This window comes from Mirounga angustirostris, unplaced genomic scaffold (genome assembly GCF_029215605.1).
Source record: "Mirounga angustirostris isolate CCGP_5_RB_7025 unplaced genomic scaffold, mMirAng1.0.hap1 SCAF_13, whole genome shotgun sequence".
NCBI classification, from domain to species: domain Eukaryota; kingdom Metazoa; phylum Chordata; class Mammalia; order Carnivora; family Phocidae; genus Mirounga; species Mirounga angustirostris.
This window is the reverse complement of record NW_026991721.1, coordinates 54,962,615-54,980,550: the sequence shown is the minus strand read 5'-3', so window position 1 is coordinate 54,980,550 and position 17,936 is coordinate 54,962,615. Positions and strand designations below refer to the sequence as shown.

The 17,936-nt window shown below is 43.4% G+C and overlaps 1 protein-coding gene and 1 long non-coding RNA gene across 4 annotated transcripts in view; one reads left to right on the top strand and one right to left on the bottom strand.

Moving 5' to 3' along the window:
* LOC135362371 (uncharacterized) overlaps window positions 1–17,936 on the top strand; it is a 61,211-nt gene that overhangs the window by 21,185 nt on the left and 22,090 nt on the right. Inside the window, exon 2 of the long non-coding RNA XR_010406981.1 lies at window positions 3,995–4,183. This is a non-coding gene — a long non-coding RNA (uncharacterized LOC135362371). The remainder of the gene's footprint in view (window positions 1–3,994; window positions 4,184–17,936) is intronic.
* PGM2L1 (phosphoglucomutase 2 like 1) overlaps window positions 1–17,936 on the bottom strand; it is a 112,956-nt gene that overhangs the window by 82,505 nt on the left and 12,515 nt on the right. The window lies entirely within an intron of this gene.

Below are 17,936 nucleotides of genomic sequence, written 5' to 3'. Positions count from 1 at the left end.
AGCAGGGGGGAGTGGGAGAGGGAGAAGCAGGCCTCCTGCCAAGCAGAGAGCCTGATGTGGGGCTCGAGCCCAGGACCCTGGGATCATGACCTGAGCCGAAGGCAGATGCTTAACGACTGAGCCACCCAGGCGCCCCTCTACCCATATTTTTGTATATAATCTATTAGACTCTCCTCAGATTATTAAATCTGAAAGGCCTCTTTCCTGTCAGCACACCAGTTGATACACTGAAGTGGCAGATGATCATTTATTTGCAACATGGTGGAAGAGGCATGTTTGCCGTAGAAGAGAATGAGAGAGAGAGTGCAAGATGAAGAGGGAAAGTCCCAATGCCATGGAGATCTGAATTCCAGCCTCCAAAGCCCTTGTTTCTTAAGCTCCCCCTTCCGTTCCTTCAGTTACCTTAGTATACTCCATGGCAAACAGGCAAGTAACAGGAAGCCCATTCATGTCTAGACCAATTTGAGTTGAGTTTTCTGTTACTTGCCACGAAGTATACTAAGGTAGCCCATGGCCTACGAAACTGCGAAGTCCCGAGATAGGTTGTGCTTCAGAATTAGTTGATCTAGTAGTTGAATAATGTATCATAGACCCTGTTTGCCATACACAGTGTCAGCTTCGATTTAGGGTCTGGATTTCTACATAGTTATAAAAAGGCAGTTGTATCCATTCCCCTAACATCTGGTGGGAGGCAGTTGCTTCCAGGTACTTTCTCAGAAAATTCAGTAAATTTCTTTTCCTGAAACTCTCAACAAACCTCTCCTTGCTTCTCATTGGGCCATATAGTATCACATGCCCATCCTTGAACCAGTAACTATGGCCAGGAAGTAGGATTATGCTGACAAGTGTAAACCAGAGCATAAACCTTTCTCTTCCAATCAGGAGTAGGTTAGTTTCCCCAAAAGCACATGGTGCCACAGTTGGGATGGAGGGGGAGCCTGGATAATGAGGAAGGAAATAGGGGAGATACCAAGAGCAAAGGGAACAGATCTTGGGGAGATAACCACAATATCTTCTATGCTTTCCTAGCTATATGTAAGTCAAAAGTTTATTTCCTGCTTAAACTATTTTTTTTTAAGATTTTAATTATTTATTTGACAGAGATATAGCGAGAGAGGGAACAAAAGCAGGGGGAGTGGGAGAGGGAGAAGCAGGCTTCCCGCGGAGCAGGGAGCCTGATGCGGGGCTCGACCCCAGGACCCTGAGATCGTGACCTGAGCCAAAGGCAGACGCTTAATGACTGAGCCACCCAGGTGCCCCTCCTGCTTAAACTATTTTATGTGAAGTTTCTTTCCTGTCTTGAAAATGATTAATGATTAATTCAATGAGGAGTAGCTTGGTACTTGTTCTGGCTGTGCCATTTTCTAGTTGTGTGACTTTGGTCATGTCATATAAGCCACCTATGCCTTAGCTGCTTCTTCTATAAAATGAAGGTTAATAACATCTGCCTGACAAGGTTGCTCAGAGCTCCAGCGAGATGGGAGATATGAAAGCATCTTGTAACCTATAAAAGGCTAAACAAATGTGAGGGCCCTTTATTAGCAGTAGCTTTGTTGTTGCCACACCCTGGAGATCAAGCTGCTCTCTTTAGTGAGAAATTAGATGCTCCCACCTGGCTCAGAAATGCTAAATTGGGCGCCTGGGTGGCTCAGTTGGTTAAGCAACTGCCTTCGGCTCAGGTCATGGTCCTGGAGTCCCGGGATCGAGTCCCGCATCGGGCTCCCTGCTCGGCGAGGAGCCTGCTTCTCCCTCTGACCCTCCCCCCTCTCATGTACTCTCTCTCATTCTCGCTCTCTCAAATAAATAAATAAAATCTTTAAAAAAAAAAAAAAAAAAAGGAAATGCTAAATTGCTAACAACCTCCCTAAGGTTTTATCCTCTTTCTTTTTCATAAGAGACCTCTCTGAGCTGTTAAGAGCCAGAGGTGGAGTAAATTATCCAGTTTTCTCCACTGCTCTGGAAAAGAACCAAGATGTGTACAGGTCATTCTAGTCAATCCAAAAGCACTTATTCAGCACCTTCTGGTGTCTCCTACTGTGGTAGGTATAAATATAACCATAACAACCTGTTAGTGTGAATTATCACAGAGAGAACAGCTCTCAATGCAGCTGGAGATTAGTTAAACAGCAAACATTGTGCTGTCTTCCAGGCATTATGCAAACTCATATCAATGTAAGGACTTTTTTGAGTTGACTGTGATAAGAAAGAAAAGCACTGAAGGAAATGATTATATGGTTAGGAATTTGGCAAGGTCAGTTTTTTACGTAGGCTGTAGACTGAATGATACCTGTGAATCTATGTTTCCCTCTCCAGGCCCCTAGAGATGAGAAACCTTCTTTGGGAAAACAGTAACTTGGTTCAATTTAATAAAAATACTCTCAGTATGCAGAGTAATTATGGAGATATGGAGAAAGATTCTTTCTCCCTGCAACTGCATAAAACTATTAGAGTTAACTACACTGAATAAACTCAAAGTCTGATGCTGTAGCAGTTCTCACCAGGAGAACATCTCCCAAATTTCCCTCTTGCCTTCCCATTCCAGTATATATCAGTGAGTAAGGGAAGGGAAGGATCAGGCCTGTGCAGTTTGATAAAAAATGACCCCCAAACACACTTTGAGACCCACTGGTCTAAGAGTGAGTTTTGTGTACCTAAGAGCCCCCATTCACTTCATCCAGTGTTTTCTCCCATTATACCACAGAAGCTCAAGGGATAAGTAACTTCTTGGTCCAGAACCCTAGAGCCAGCACATAAACGTGGAGCCTGTGTTTCTTTTTTTTAAAGATTTATTTATTTATTTATTTATTTATTTATTTATTTATTTATTTATTTATTTATTTCAGAGAGAGACAATGAGAGAGAGAGAGCACATGAGATGGGGGAGGGTCAGAGGGAGAAGCAGACTCCCTGCCGAGCAGGAGCCCGACGCGGGACTCGATCCCGGGACTCCAGGATTATGACCTGAGCCGAAGGCAGTTGCCCAACCAACTGAGCCACCCAGGCGCCTGGAGCCTGTGTTTCTATACAGTTTTCTTTCCCACTGTTCCATGCTGCTTCATGCTCATTGTTGACATAAACCTCAACAGGGAGTATATGAGAAATATGTATTGCCCTTCTGTTATGTTTAGTACACTATGATAGAACTACAAGATAAATATATATATGCATATATTTATAAGTGTGTATATATATATATATATATATCAAGGTCTTTCATTTTATTGGTATTTTAAATCTAGTTAGGAAGACAGGATATATCCTTAAAAAGATTTAAACACAAGGAGCATGTGCTTAGTGTCAAATGAGTGATTTAGACCAGTAATTGCAAGTAATTTGTTGATAATGAAGCAAATTTTGTAAATGATTTGCTTTATAAAATATATTTGAACAGATTATAAGGATAATAAAGATATCCACATTTCTATATGCTTTCTTAAGCTGGGGAGAGAGGGGTAGAATTATATCCAGCTAGCCAGAAATGATAAATTGTGCATAACAATAAGTCATTTAACATGTAACTTTACTAAGTGTTTCTATGAGTATATGAACAAAAGGCTGAGAACTGTTCATTTATACACAGAACTTTGGAATTTCCTAATATAGACAGTTATTGAAGGCTAGTGATTTTGGAAATTTTTGTAAAGAAAATGAGAGTAGAATTGCATTTTGATTGAACTATAGGATTTAAGCAGACTATACAGAGATTGTGGGGAGTGGGAGGAAGGGTTCACTCCAGGCCCTAGATATGTCAAGTAACTGTATGATTTAGAGCAAGGGAAACTAACATTGGATAAATAGTTGTCATATGACAAGGAGTTTGTTAGATACTTGGCATGTATCATTTCATCTAATACTTAGGAGAACCTGAGACAATTGGGATTACTTTCACAGTTTCCCAGATAGGAAACTGATCTCAGGAGAGAAAAAGTAAATTGCCCAAGGTCAACCAACTAGGAAGTGAGGTAGATTAAATATGGCCACAAATTATTTTCAGCTCCTGTCACCAAGACCAGCATATATCTGGAGGTTGAAAGGCCACATGGAAAGCGCCCCAGCAAAACCAGACATGTAAGTGAGGTCATGAAAAGCCTTCTAGCCCCCACAGACTCTCCAGCTGAATGCAGCCCTATGAGTGAGCTCGGGTGAAACCAGAAGAGGAACTGCCCAGCTGACCCACATAAATGTGAGAAGTAGTAAATTGCTATTGTTCCAACTGCTGTGTTATGAAGTGATTTGTTACACAGCCCTAGATAACTGAAACAGCCAAGCTTTGACTTTAGGCTTTTCTTGTTCCAGTGCTGTTATTCTTTCCATGACACATATTACTACTTTGTTATTGATAACATAGGAGTATTTGATAAGATAATCTATAAGGCTCCTTTGAATTCTTAATAGAATGATATTCTAGATGCATGGAGTTGGGAAATCCAAGATGTGTTTGGAGAGCGGGAGGAGGCCAGTCTAAGTAAGAAGGTTATCGTCAAAGAGGTACTAGAAAGAAAATCTTCCAGTATAATGATTAAGAGCAAAAGCTGGGTTTGAATCCTAGGTCCACCTCTCAGTAGCTTTGGGCAAGTCACAGAACCTCCCTGTGTCTTGGCATTCCCATTGTGAAAAGGTGATGAAAATAGAACCTTCCTCCTAGGGTTGTTGTAAGAATTTAATGAGATAATGTATGTACTAACTTAGAACAGGTACTGACTCACAGTGAGAACTCAATATGTGGACACCAAGTAGACTAAGGAAGACACCAGAAGCAGAGAGTCCAGCCTGCCCTTGAGGTGAGGGTAATGTCAAAAAGGCAGTGTTTGACTCTGGTGATAATGCTTGCCTGTGGCAATAGCAGGACCCTTCTAAATATTTAAGAATCTTGGAAACTTTTGTGGATGGACTGCTGATTTTTTTTTTTTTTTTTTTTGCATCTCCATGTTAGGAGCAGAGAAAATTTTCATTATCATGATAGCTGGTATAAGGACTTCTTTTAACATAAGTCTTTAACATATACATAATATGTTCAACTATAAAGTATTCACAACTTTTTGTCTATCTGATCACTATTATGAAAATAATTAGGAATCATGGAGTCAGAGTTCTAGTCATTAATTCAGTAAATATTAGTGCAGTATTTGCCATGTGCTAGGCTCTTTGCTGGGCCCTGGGGAAAATAATAGTACAGGGAAACCAGGATGGTTTTTGCTCTCACTGAAATTACAGTGGAATGGGGAATTTGAGACAAAGTAAGGAGGCAGTTACTGTCCAGGGGGATGAATATTTTGTTGGGGAAAGTTTGGGATACAGTGGGTGCTTGTAGGAGGTACTTCTGACCCAGACTGAGGAGAGAGACCAAATAAAATATATTTCACTTCCTGAAATAAAGTGACCTAAATGGATAGCTGAGAGATAAGTAGAAGTTAGCCAAGATGATGCCTGAAAATTTGCCACAAGTCTAGTTTGTTTAAATGGTGTGTTCACCTTGAGGAGTAGTGTAGGAAATGCTGCATAGTTGGGAGAGGTGAAGGGTTCCCTCTGGTCTTAGAATTTTATTCCTGACAGCTAAGGATAAGATGACAGCAGTTGACTGGGACCTAGAGGTAACTGAACAGTGATATAATAAAACTGACCTAGAGAAAGCATTTGAATAGGTGACCCAGAGAGACAAAAGAATGGAAAAAGGGTGAGATTAAAGGATAGCTCATATTTCAGGTTGTAAATGTTCAGATAAAGTGGTATTAATGGGAAAAACAAGTGTCAGATGACATGAAGTCTGATCTTGGTTTGACCATTAACTGCCTTTTAGTATATGGTGTTAGTTAGAAATAGTCCCTCTCTGAGACTGATTTCTCCATCTCCAACCTGTATGTGTTAGACTACAGTTGACTCGAACAACACGGGTATGAACAAGCACGGGTCCAACTTATATGCAGATTTTCTTCAGTAAATACAGTACAGTACTATAAATGTATTTTTTCTTCCTTACGATTTTCTTAATAACATTTTTTCTTTTTTGCAGCTTACTTTATTGTAAGAATACAGTATATAATACATATAATGTACTAACAATGTGCTAATTGACTGTTTATGTTATCAGTAAGGCTTCTGGTCAACAATAGGCTTTTAGTAGTTAGGTTTTGGGGAAATCAAAGTTATACTCAGATTTTTGACTGGGTAGGGTGTCAGTGCCCCTAACCCCTGTGTTGTTCAAGGGTCAACTGTATTTGAAAGGAGACCAGAAAGGAATGCTACAGAACAGAAAGTGAAAGTGGTCAGACTAGCTGAATAGTATTCCAATTCGGTAACATTGTCATTTGAGCCCCAACCTGGCCAAAGCACAGAGGATTTTCAGATCTGATGTTGAGCAGGTGAAGTCAGTATTACCAGTTCTCTAAAGGGAACTAAGCTTTCTAGACTTAGAGCTCGTTCCTCTGATTATTCGTTGAATGTTTGTGGAAGAAAGTGGACTATGATTTTTACTTCGTTGCCTGTCTCTCTCCCTGCTCTTCTCACCCTTCTGCTGTTATAAGGAACTCAGAGAAGGTATATGAAAAAATGAGCCTAGAGGAGCAGAACCCAAACCAAAGCCTAGTGAATGCAAATGTTCACATTTCAGGTCTCAGAGTGGGAATGATCTTTAGAAAACTGTAGTGGACATCTATTGTTTTGGGTGGCTGACACCCCATCTTTTCATCTTGGGACAGTAACCTCCCTTCTGTTTGAACCCTGATTCCCCCACTCTAATCATGTGGTTCCCAAAGGGGCTAGAAATCATAGTATTCCTCACCCTTGGCACAGAAGTAATGTGTCACTCAAGCCAGGGCAAAGGGAGATTTTGCAAATTGGGATTAAGAAGAAGGGGTTCAGTCCTTCTCAGATAGCAAAACTGAGATGGAGTCAGAAGCTAGTGGTAGCCATGGCCTTTGCTGCATAATGAAAAAGTATTGCTCGACCCAGAAATCTTCGTTTTCTGTTGGCAGTGACTCCTTACTGTGTTCAGAGATAAGGCTACTCCTGGTCCTGGGCCCCTCATAGGTCCGGCTCTCCTGCACCAGCCCCTTACTTCTGCTGCTTGGTATTTTTACAGTTTACTAAGTGGTACTTTTAAATTGCTTTTCATGGGGCACCTGGGTGGCTCAGTCAGTTAAGCATCCAACTCTTGATTTCAGCTCAGGTCATGATCTCAGGGTCATCAGATTGAGCCCCACATCAGGCTCCATGCTGGGCGTGGAGCCTGCTTAAGATTCTCCCTCTCCCTCTCCTTCTGCCCGCCCCCACGCACACTTGCATGCACGTGCTGTCTCTCTTAAAAAAAAAAAAAATTGTTTCTTACAATGATCCTTTATGGTAGACATGATGTTTTGTATCAAGGATAACAGGGTGAAGTGACCTGTTATTAAGTTACCAAAGCCAGTAAGATGGAGCTGTCCGTGTCCTTTACGGAACCCTTCCGTTTTCTCTTACAAAACCAACTAAAGACACATAGTGTGTAAGAGGTAGAGCAAGGTCTTGAATCCAGGATGTTCAATAAATACCAATCAATAAATAAGATGGTGCTAGAGCCAAGCACCATTCTCGGGCCCAGGGTACAGTGTGGAACAAGACACAGTCTCTCTGTCATGAAACTGATAAAACAGTGTGAAAACAGACCAGTAAACAGGCAATTAGAATAAAGTGTGGTAAATGCAAACACAGGGGGAGTATAGGGTCCTTCTGAAGCAGGTGAGAGTAAACCAGATCTGAGTTAGGAAAAGCTCCACAGCAGGGTCACTGCCGGCCTATATGGTACCTGTCTGTGAATCAGGAAAAAAGGTGCCCTTTCCTCAAAATACTTAATTGCCAACTGCCAGAAAATTGTAATAAAAATATATAAATCTGTAATATCTATGCTGCAATTGGCACACCCTAGTTATGTGCAGTATGCAACCTGCACAGCTGTGTGTGGCACCCTGCTTCCCAGAGGAAAGAATGTTTAAGCTGAAATCTAAAGGGCAAAAGTGAGTAGTTAGCAGACTCCCTACCTGTAGGCCCGTGGCATGTCCTGGAATTGGGTCTGCTGCCAAACAGGCCGTTATTTCTTTAGGCTGCACGGCCCTCCTGTGGCTGCTCTTGTGTCCTCATAGACACTGCACCCTTTCCCTTAGCTTTAGCCTGCTCTCCCGGGGAACCCAGAGCACTCTCTCCCTGCAGGTCTCCCTGCAGGTCATACAATCTCCCCAGACCTGTTTGTCTTCCAGAGACTAGGTGAAGAGTTTGTGTTTCTGGAACGTAGCCCTCAGTGGCGCTTAATTCGAAAAGGAAGAAACCCCAAGAGAAAACCTGATCCTCTCTGGGAGGGGTTAGCCTGGAGGGTACAGTATCTGAAGGCCTGCGGATTATGGAGCCTTCTCCTCATTGGCTGCTAATTATGGCATCCCCTTGACTGCAGTTTTTTGTTTTTGATTTTTAACTGTGGTGCTTAGCTCAATAGGAGAAATAAATGAGAAGGGAGCATGGAACCCTGCTGCTCTGAGAATCCTAAAATATCAGACCTGAAAGAAATCCCATGGTATGCTCCCCCACCCAGCATTTTTATCTAAGTGAACATAAACAGCAAAGGCAGACTTAAAAGGGAGTAGAAAGGGCTTGGTTTTATAAGAGAAAACGGAAGGGTTCAGTAAAGGACACGGACAGCTCCATCTTACTGGCTTTGGTAACATGGGGGGTTCATGTGTTGCTGGAATGTATATGAGTATTAGATATTTTAGAACCAGCTGACAGGGGAGCTATTTTCCTTCCCAGATCATCTGCACCTATATATAAAGATAGAACAGAGTCACATTTCGATGCCCTGGATGTCTTGATCATGAATTTAGCTCCACTTTTGAGATGTTACTAGTCCCCATTCCTACACTCTACTGCTTATCATAATGCTTGTTATATTGTGTTATGTTATGTTGTTATTTTATGTATATTATATTATGTTATTCCTGGGTTTACTGGAAATTCTTTTCATTCTACACCCTCTCCTTTTCATGCCTCTCTGCAGACTCTTCCAAGATTAATTTAGGGAAGCTGTTAAAATCTTAGACTGTTCAAATGGAAGAACATTAAAGAATGTCTGGCCTAGTTCTGCAGATCATAGCTAAGGAGCACAGGCCCAGGGGGGCATTGAATGACAAAGGTCAGCCAGGGAGTTAGAGACAGAGCTTAGATGTCAGGCCTGGTGTTCTTTCCACCACTGACACTATCTCTCTTGCTAGATGATTAGGTTGGGATGAATTTTGGCATGGTTCTGAAAAGCCCACTGTCTTACCTTTCTAGCTATAAATCCCTTTTTCCCAGATCCTTCCTCTTCCCTCCCTTGTCTCTCAAATTTTGAGTCTGATCCAGGAGCCACAACAGGTGGTGGGCCTGCCTCTTGGTGAATCCTGAATCTTGGCTGGCAGGCTCCTGGGGGTGGAGCATGCCCTTGTGCCACCCGATAGGCTACCAGATCAGTTTCAAGGTCTCTCTGGTAACTTCCAAGGCCAATTCTACTAAAACCTCCTTTGTCCTTGGAGAATCCAGTGATTAGCATGAGAAAAGTCTTCAAGTCTCCTCTGAGCTACCCAAGGGTGAGGGATATTTTATTGCTAACCTGCCTTGAGGTCCCTAAGGATTTTTCTCTTTTGTACTAAGCTTGACACAGTATTAATATACAATAGAGGCTATTAAAACATGCCTGTTGGAGGGGCACCTGGGTGGCTCAGTCAATTGAGCATCTCTGCCTTTGGCCCAGGTCATGGTCCCAGGGTCCTGACCTGAGCCCCGTTGGGCTCCCTGCTCAGCAGGGGGTCTGCTAGTTGGTCCAACTTACCATAAGTCTATTTTTCATGAGGGCTTTAGGTCTCTCCTGAGAGGGAATTTATCCTAAGGAAAGTGAGGAGATAGGCAATGTGGGTCCAGAATAGACTCTTCAAAATCAAAGAGGAGTGAGTCTTAAGTTCAATATATCATAGACTGGTTTTCTGGCCTCGATGCAGCCCTACCTCTACCCCCCACTGTTGGCACATGCTTAGTAATTTGTGGAAGGGAATGGGGGTGAGGAGGAATCAGCAAAATATAGAAAAGCTGCTTCACTAAAAACTCCGAGTCAAAGGGCATAAATAATACTTATTGAAAGCCCATGTGACAAAGTATAGCATGATCAGGGGAGAAAGGTAGTCTTTCCTCTGCACGATCTGTATAATGGGTTCTCTGTACTGTGGACTCCTGAAGGATCAATGTCACCTGACATCTCAACAACACAGCATGTGAGAATCATTCTCTGGGTCTTCCAGAAATTAAGAGGAACATTTCTCAAGGAGCTAGGATAACTTTGTCAAGAGGTAGAGGCAAGAGCTTGCAAAACTATATACAAATTTGAATCACTGAGTAACAGAGCTGAGAGGAACTATAGAGATCATCCAGTCTGCTAATTCTCAAACTGTGTTTCAGAGAAATTCTCAAAGGCCTGGGGAGGGGGAGAGAATGCTACAGACAAAATATAAATGTGTGGTAGGTCAAAGAAGGGAGAAATTGATTTGACTCAAGAAGGTTTTCAATAGAAGTAAGGGGATGAGCAGATGAATTAGCCATCTAGGTCAAATGGCTAATAGCTGGAGGAGCTAAGATGAGAATCATGACCTCCTGGCTTCTTGTGTATAGTCATATGGGACGTTAGCTGTTACTTTTATAATGTGGTGGCTGTGAGCAGATTACTCAGAATGGAAAGAATTTTGGGGTCATGGTGTATGTTTTGTCTGTATGTTTCTGCTCCTGGGAGAGGGCCAGAGTGGATGTGCCTTTTGAATGCAACTGGGTGACTCTAAACAAGTCTGCTCTTCCTGGAGTGTGTGGTTTTCATTATTTTTATATCCTCAGGCTCACAAATCAGCCAGGGCAGAGATGCTGACAGAAAGACCTAATGGAAGGAATATATTTGTTTCTAATTTAGAATAAGAATGACCACACCCCACAGATCAAAATCCATGGAAACTTCCACTGCTCTGCAGCACTGTGTTGAACAGCATTTCCAAAAGAGTTCTAACATGCTCTTGAGAAGGGATTCCATATCAGTACTTTGGGGGAATGTTCCATATTATATCCTTGTCTTGGAGACGGATGTTGCTCATAGAAAAGTCTCTGAAGAGCTCTGAAAAAGATGTCTATTTAACCTTAATCCAGTGTTTTGCAAACTTGCTTCCTGATAGAGACTTTTATCCATGGAATATCTATTACTGTACAGAACACACTTGGGAAATGCTGAGGGAAAGACTACTGACTGGTAATAGAGGAAGTCTGGGTTGTGGTCCCGGCTCTGCCACTAATTTGCATTTTTCATCATCTTTGGACTTCAGTTTCCTCCTCTGCAAAAGGAGAAATTTGAAATCAATGATCTAGAGAGAAACAAAGAACTACCATTTATTGCACACTGACTCTGTGCCATGCCCTGGCATGCCATCAGGGTCCTGACCTTAGAAGCGCCCCATGCTTGGTTTAATCAGCCGTCACCATCTGCTATCACCATCTTGAAATTCGTCATAATATTTAAACAAGGAGCTCTGCATTTTCATTCTGCATAATTCTGTAGCTGATTCCTTGAGTGTGTGTATGTGTGTTTAGAGAGAGAGAGAGATTATCTCTAATACTATCTCTCATCTTCACATCAGTCTAGTGAGAATGTGTGTGTATTATTATTTGTGATACACAGATATGGAAGCTGAGGTTGAAAGAGGTCAAATTATTTACTCAGGTTCACATGGGGAGTGAATAGCAGAGCCAGGATTCCAAGCTAGTCCACTGGACTCTAAAGCTCTTGCTTTTCCCACTAGACCAGCTGCCAGTGCAAACATTCTGTAATTCTGAGATTGTTCTTCCAACTACTAGTAGATCTGTCTCACTTTTCCAGTAACAGAAGAACTGCATTAATACCATTTGTTGTCTGAGTGACTATCTGGCTAACTGAATTAGGGAGTGATGGACCAGATGTCAGTGAACATGTGGCTAGGTGGCAGGGAATGAGTGGCTATAGAAGTTGGATAGACATGGAGTCCAACAAACCTGGTTCTGCCATTTACTAGCCATGTGACCTAGGGCTGTACTTCTCTGTCTCAGTCCACCTCATAAGTTATTGTGAGGATTCAATGAAATAATGCATTGCTTAACACATGGTAATCTCTCAAAAGATTATTACTGTCTTTTTATTAACCACACTAGACTGGCTATTGTGATATCAGAACACCAACTATTAGAACTCATTTGATTTGTTCAATAACAAATGCAAGAACATTAGATTTCTTTACTTTTTTCTAAATCAAATCAAGTTTTAATTTCTCTAATTCAAACCAAATTAAATTTAGGTTCACTCTCACCTACCAGGTTGGTGGGACATAAAATTTCAGAGCTTTTGTGGGGATGCAGAAACCTCAGGGCTTACCCAACCTGGGAAACCTGGGCAATGTCTTCAGCCCGTTGTAGTCGTAGCTCATGGTGCAAACAGGTGTGTTGCAGTCAGATGTATCTGGCCCGGTTGCTCAAGGCATCTATGCCTATTCTATACTTGGCCACTAAGAGCTCCTGCATGGCTCCCAAAGCCATGGCTTGTGTTCATTCCCCAGGTGTCCTTGTAGTCGTCACTGCCAGAGATACTGGGAGAGAGCCAAGTGTGGGTCCCCACCACCCCTCCATCCTCCTGGCTTTGCTTCCCCCTCCCAAACATTCCCTTCAAGAATGTATAGGTTGGAAACAGAGACCTCTAAATGTGTTCCCCTGAGGTAAAGAAAGCCTTCCAACCTACAAAGGACTAACCGTCCTTCCAAAAAGGGTACAGAGGAAAATTTCCTATGTCTTTTTACTAAGCCCACAGCAGAAAAAAAATTGATTAATTCATTCAATTATACCATGTTCTCAAACTTTTTCATCTTCTGTGAAGACTCCTGTAACCTGTTTCTCCCTTGGCCGCTATATTTCACATCGAAGCCTGCATGTCTTACCTTTACTGCAAACTGGGGAAGTAGAGGGGTTTGGGGAAAGGATAGCACTAGACAGATTACGTTGCTGATTCTACCTATTCCTGGGTGAATTTTCACAACCAACTGTTTGGAATTCCACATTTCAGATCTTCTGAACCCTTGGGAACAATGAGCAGTGGGTGGAAAAAACACCGGCTTTGGAAACCTTGATTTATGGGAGTACATCTGTATGTAATGGCACAGAGGGCTTGGTAATAGGGTACTGCAACAGGTTAGGATGGACCAGATGTCCATGAAACAGGTAAAAGGACAGGAAGTGCTGGGTCATTGGGAAAACAACGTTATCCCCTAGTGCACATAGTTATGCTAGGTGTCTGCCAAGTGAAGAGCAAAATTAGGATTTTGCTCTAACGGAGCAACAGAGCTATAGACCTGTCATGCTGGGCCCTCTAGTGGCTAGTTCATATTCAATGAACATAACGCTGTTTTCTCTAGCTCTCTAGTTCTTACTCAGTGAACTGCCAGTCTCCATCACTGTCTTGTCTTCTCTTTGGTTTTGTTAGAACCAGTAACTGCCTCCATCTATAGTCTGTCCTCCCATTCCTCTGTCATTACTGGCTCAGAGCTAGGGCACAGATCTTGAGGGAAAGATTGGTTCCTTTGGAAACAGACTGAGATGGAGAGTGGCATGCGGGTTTTGAGGGGAGTACCCCAGTAAGGAAGTGAGGAAGCAGGAGTGGACAGAAGGAGAAGCTAACTCACAGCGTGGTTGCAGCTGAAGCCTCAGCTGATCCTAACGGGGAGTTCTGGAGTTGACATGGCACCTGAGTTGTCCCAAATTGATGCCATGGAACCAGACCTTTGTATCCCTGCGACAGTCTGTCATTGGTTGTGAGCCCCTTCCAGGAGGGGTCCTAGTCTTGGGTGAAACAGTTATCTGTGACTCGGGGCAGCATACAATGAGGGACGCAGCTGGTTGCTGCCAGCTGCTCTCCCAGTAGCTGAGTTATGTGAAAGATCTGGGCAGAGCACCGCCATATCCACTCCTGGGAGTTTGCATTCACATTCATGGGCTCTCTGAGCACTTTGTTCCTCTCTTTTGTCGGTTTTCCTTTGACACGGGGCCGAAAAGCCCAGAAATAAAAGTCAGGAGTCATAGATTGTAGCACAGACTCCTGCTGCATGACCTTGAGGATGTCCCCTAAATTACTGTGGCCTCAGCACCTGGAAGAGAGTTCAATAACAATGCTTCGCCATTTAAATTTTACAAAGTGCTCTCACATTCCCCCTTTTTTTTTTAAAGATTTTATTTATTTGACAGAGAGAGCGAGCGAGCACAAGTAGGCAGAGAGGCATGCAGAGGGAGAGGGAGAAGCAGGCTTCCTGCGGAGCAGGGAGCCCGATGCGGGGCTCAATCCCAGGACCCCCGGGATCATGACCTGAGCCAAAGGCAGCCGCTTAACCAGCTGAGCCACCCAGGCGCCCCTCTCACATTCACTTTTAATTGAATCCACTGGACCAAACTCTCTAAACCAAATGAGATAATGGAGACAGAGTTTGAAAGATTGGAAGCACCACACACATGTGAGAGATTATGTAGCACAATACTCATCATAATGTTGATTTGTTCTCCAATTTATTGAGCCAAGCTTGTGCCAAGCTTTCTCCTAGTTGATGGAGGCATAGAGATACATTAGGCATGGTCCCTGCCTGTGCCTTTGCATTGTTTCTAGGAGGGGAAAAGACATGCCAAGAGAGTACAATGTGGTAAAAATTATAGAATCATAAACAGGGCAGTATGATGAGTGAAAGAAGCCTCAGTTTATGTGGAGGAGGGGCACGATGGGGTCAATGTAAAGCTTCATAGAAATAGAACGTTTTTATTGGTAGAAAAACTGAAGCAGGTGAGCTAATCCTTGCCCCCACGAAGGCAGGGACTGTGCCTACCGTATTTGCTGCTGTGTTCTTAGTACCAAACACGTTGCCTACATCTAGGTACTTAATAAATATTTGTTGAACGAATGAACCAAGAGCAGACCTATAAGCCTGTAGCTGTCCCACAGAGCTCTTTTCAGATGTTATTTAAATAATCCCATCCTGGGGCGCCTGGGTGGCTTAGTCGTTAAGCATCTGCCTTCTGCTCAGGTCATGATCCCAGGGTCCTGGGATAGAGCCCCACATCAGGCTCCCTGCTCGGCAGGAAGCCTGCTTCTCCTTCTCCCACTCCCCCTGCTTGTGTTCCCTCTCTTGCTATGTTTCTGTCAAATAAATAAATAAAATCTTTAAAAAAAATAAATTAATAATCCCATCCTTTTTCCATCTAAGGGAGATACAGCAATGATTCACATTAGATGCTTTCTTGAGATTAAACGCTTCTAATCTCCCAGCAGATTCTGTGGCTGGTCTCTCTGTTCCCCTTGTCTCCAGTGTTTTGAGTCAGTGCTGTAGGGAATCAGGGACCCTCACCCAAGAGCTATCCCAATTGGCTTACTATTCCCATAGAATTGTGACAATGTCCTCTCTTTGTGGCATCTTGGGGATAGAAGGAGATGGGCAGGCATGAGATGTCCCCTGAAGGGGAACAGAGAGGCCAGCCACAGTCTTTTGGGAGATTAGGAGGGTTTAGATTTAAGAAAGCATCTAACGTGACTCTCAAAGGAACCAGCTACAGTGGGGAAAAACATGGGCTTTGAATGCAGGCAAATCTGTGTTAACATCTAGACAGCCTCATATATTAAGTGAATATTAAATAAGTTATTTTGCCTCTGAGCTTCTGTTCCTTCATCTATAAAATGGCGATTAGGGGCGCCTGGGTGGCTCAGTCGTTAAGCGTCTGCCTTCAGCTCAGGTCATGATCCCAAGGTCCTGGGATTGAGCCTTGAGCCCCACATCCCTACTCTGTGGGAAGCCTGCTTCTCCCTCCCCCACTCCCCCTGCTTGTGTTCCCTCTTTTGCTGTGTCTCTGTCAAATAAATAAATAAAATAAAATAAATAAAATAAAATGGCGATTAAAAAAAGTTAAGAGCTTTTGAAAAGGTGAAATAAGGTAACATGCAAATTCCCAGCACAGTGCCTAGCAGAGGTTGGTTGCTCATCAAAAACTAGTTTTTCTTCCCTTTTTCTTTCCTGATCACTAACTTCTGACTTTCCTGCTCCCCACGAGCTCATTTTCTGTCAGTTTTTTAACCACTGCCACAGATGGGTTCTCTGATTTCATCCAGGCAGATCATATTCTTGGTTTCTTATTGGCACCTGAAAGAGGATTCTTTTTCCTACACGAGGTTGGCTGAAAGCCTATTTCCCATATGCCTAAACCAATATCTTGGACATCACCATGCCAGGGAGAGATGAGACAAGACTCACCAATGCCAGAAAAAAAATGAGCAAAAGTCACACTGCCAGGACAGGCTTAGTTATACCCACAAGTCTCCAACCCCCACCCCACCTCCCCAAAACATGATCAAATCAGAGTAATAGCACTTCTTTCTCCTTGACAAGGCGGTAGGTTTTTTTGTTGTTGCTCAAGGCCAGTCCTGGGGGAGAGTGAGGAGGGGAGGGTGAAGACTATTAGCTGTCCTCCAAAATCCATTCGTCCCTTCCATAGTAATAGGGATTTGGCTGGGATGTGACTGCCCAGATAGGAACCTCATTTGCTGGCTTGCCTTGCAGCTAGTTGTGGTCACGTTACTAAGCCCTTGTCAGTGGATGTGAGCAGAATGGATGTGCAGCTTTTGCCTTGCTTGTTTAAGAGTAAATCTGTGGCCCTGGAATTCTGTTCTTTCTCTCTCCTCACTATCTAGAAATGCCCCAAGCAGCGTGAACTTGGAAGCTACATGTTGAAGATGGCAGTCATTATCCTTAGTCCCTGAATGACTGAGTAGAGCAGAGCCATCCACCTACTTGAAATGCTGCTTTGGACCATACTGAATTGGACCTCCTAGTCAAATCCTTAAAGTTCTTCAAATCCTTCTTCAAATCTCCAGGAAACGTCCACTAATACTTCTCTCTCCTCTTCTTGACCATCACTTGTAATATCTTTTCCCCCTATTTTCTGGTACTTAACTACATTGTTTCCTATGTGGCTCTGTTTGGTTCTTTATTGATGTGTGCCTCTTGTCTGTTAAACAGAAGGAGATCCTAAGATGTGATCCTTTGCCTCTGCTCCCGTTTCCCTAATAGCACATCTATAGTGGACACTGACGGAGCCCAAAGAGCCCCCCTTCCCCAGCTGCTGCGGGTATTGGCTGCCATCAGTTTGGAGCTGCTCCCTTCTCCAGAGATTTGGCCTCAGCCAAATGTGAGCACCTCTGGGAGGTTAAGTACCCTCCGTAGCAGCCAGCAGCCAATGATGTGTGACACGGGGCAGAAAATGATAGCCACAAAAGGTGGAGCAATTCTGTGATGACTACTGAGCTTCAGAACCTTCCTGAGGAGCCAGCCAGGCTGTTGCAAACCTCCAACCAAGACAACTTCCTTGTTTAGCTTTCTTCCACTGTGCTAGCCTGCAGTAGCTCACACGTGCCACCTGTCTCCAGAGAATTGCCCTCAGCTGATGAGATCCTACTTACAATCCTCCTCTTGTCCGCCTTCCCCACCAGAGTGGCCCACAACCAGTGCCTCACTGATATGGGGGCATAAAAGACCAGCCCCCTGGCCTCAAGGAGGTGTAATCCTGCTGTGCAGTTTGTGCCCCAGTCATGTAGACTAGTTCCCTGTGGATCAGGCCAGGGCTAGACATGACTGGATACACACTTTGTTCTTTATCCCTTGCAGGTTTTTCCTGCAAAGTGCCCCATCAATAAATGCCTGTCTCAGACTGTTTCTAGGGAACCCAACCTCAAGCTAAGGCACCAGTGCTCTGCTATCATTTCCCCAGATCACTTTCCCATTCACTTCTGGGGACTATTCAGATCCACACCCTGGGTTGGGTGTGCCGTGGTGCCAGAATTGGGTTGAAGGTGGTGCAGCAGT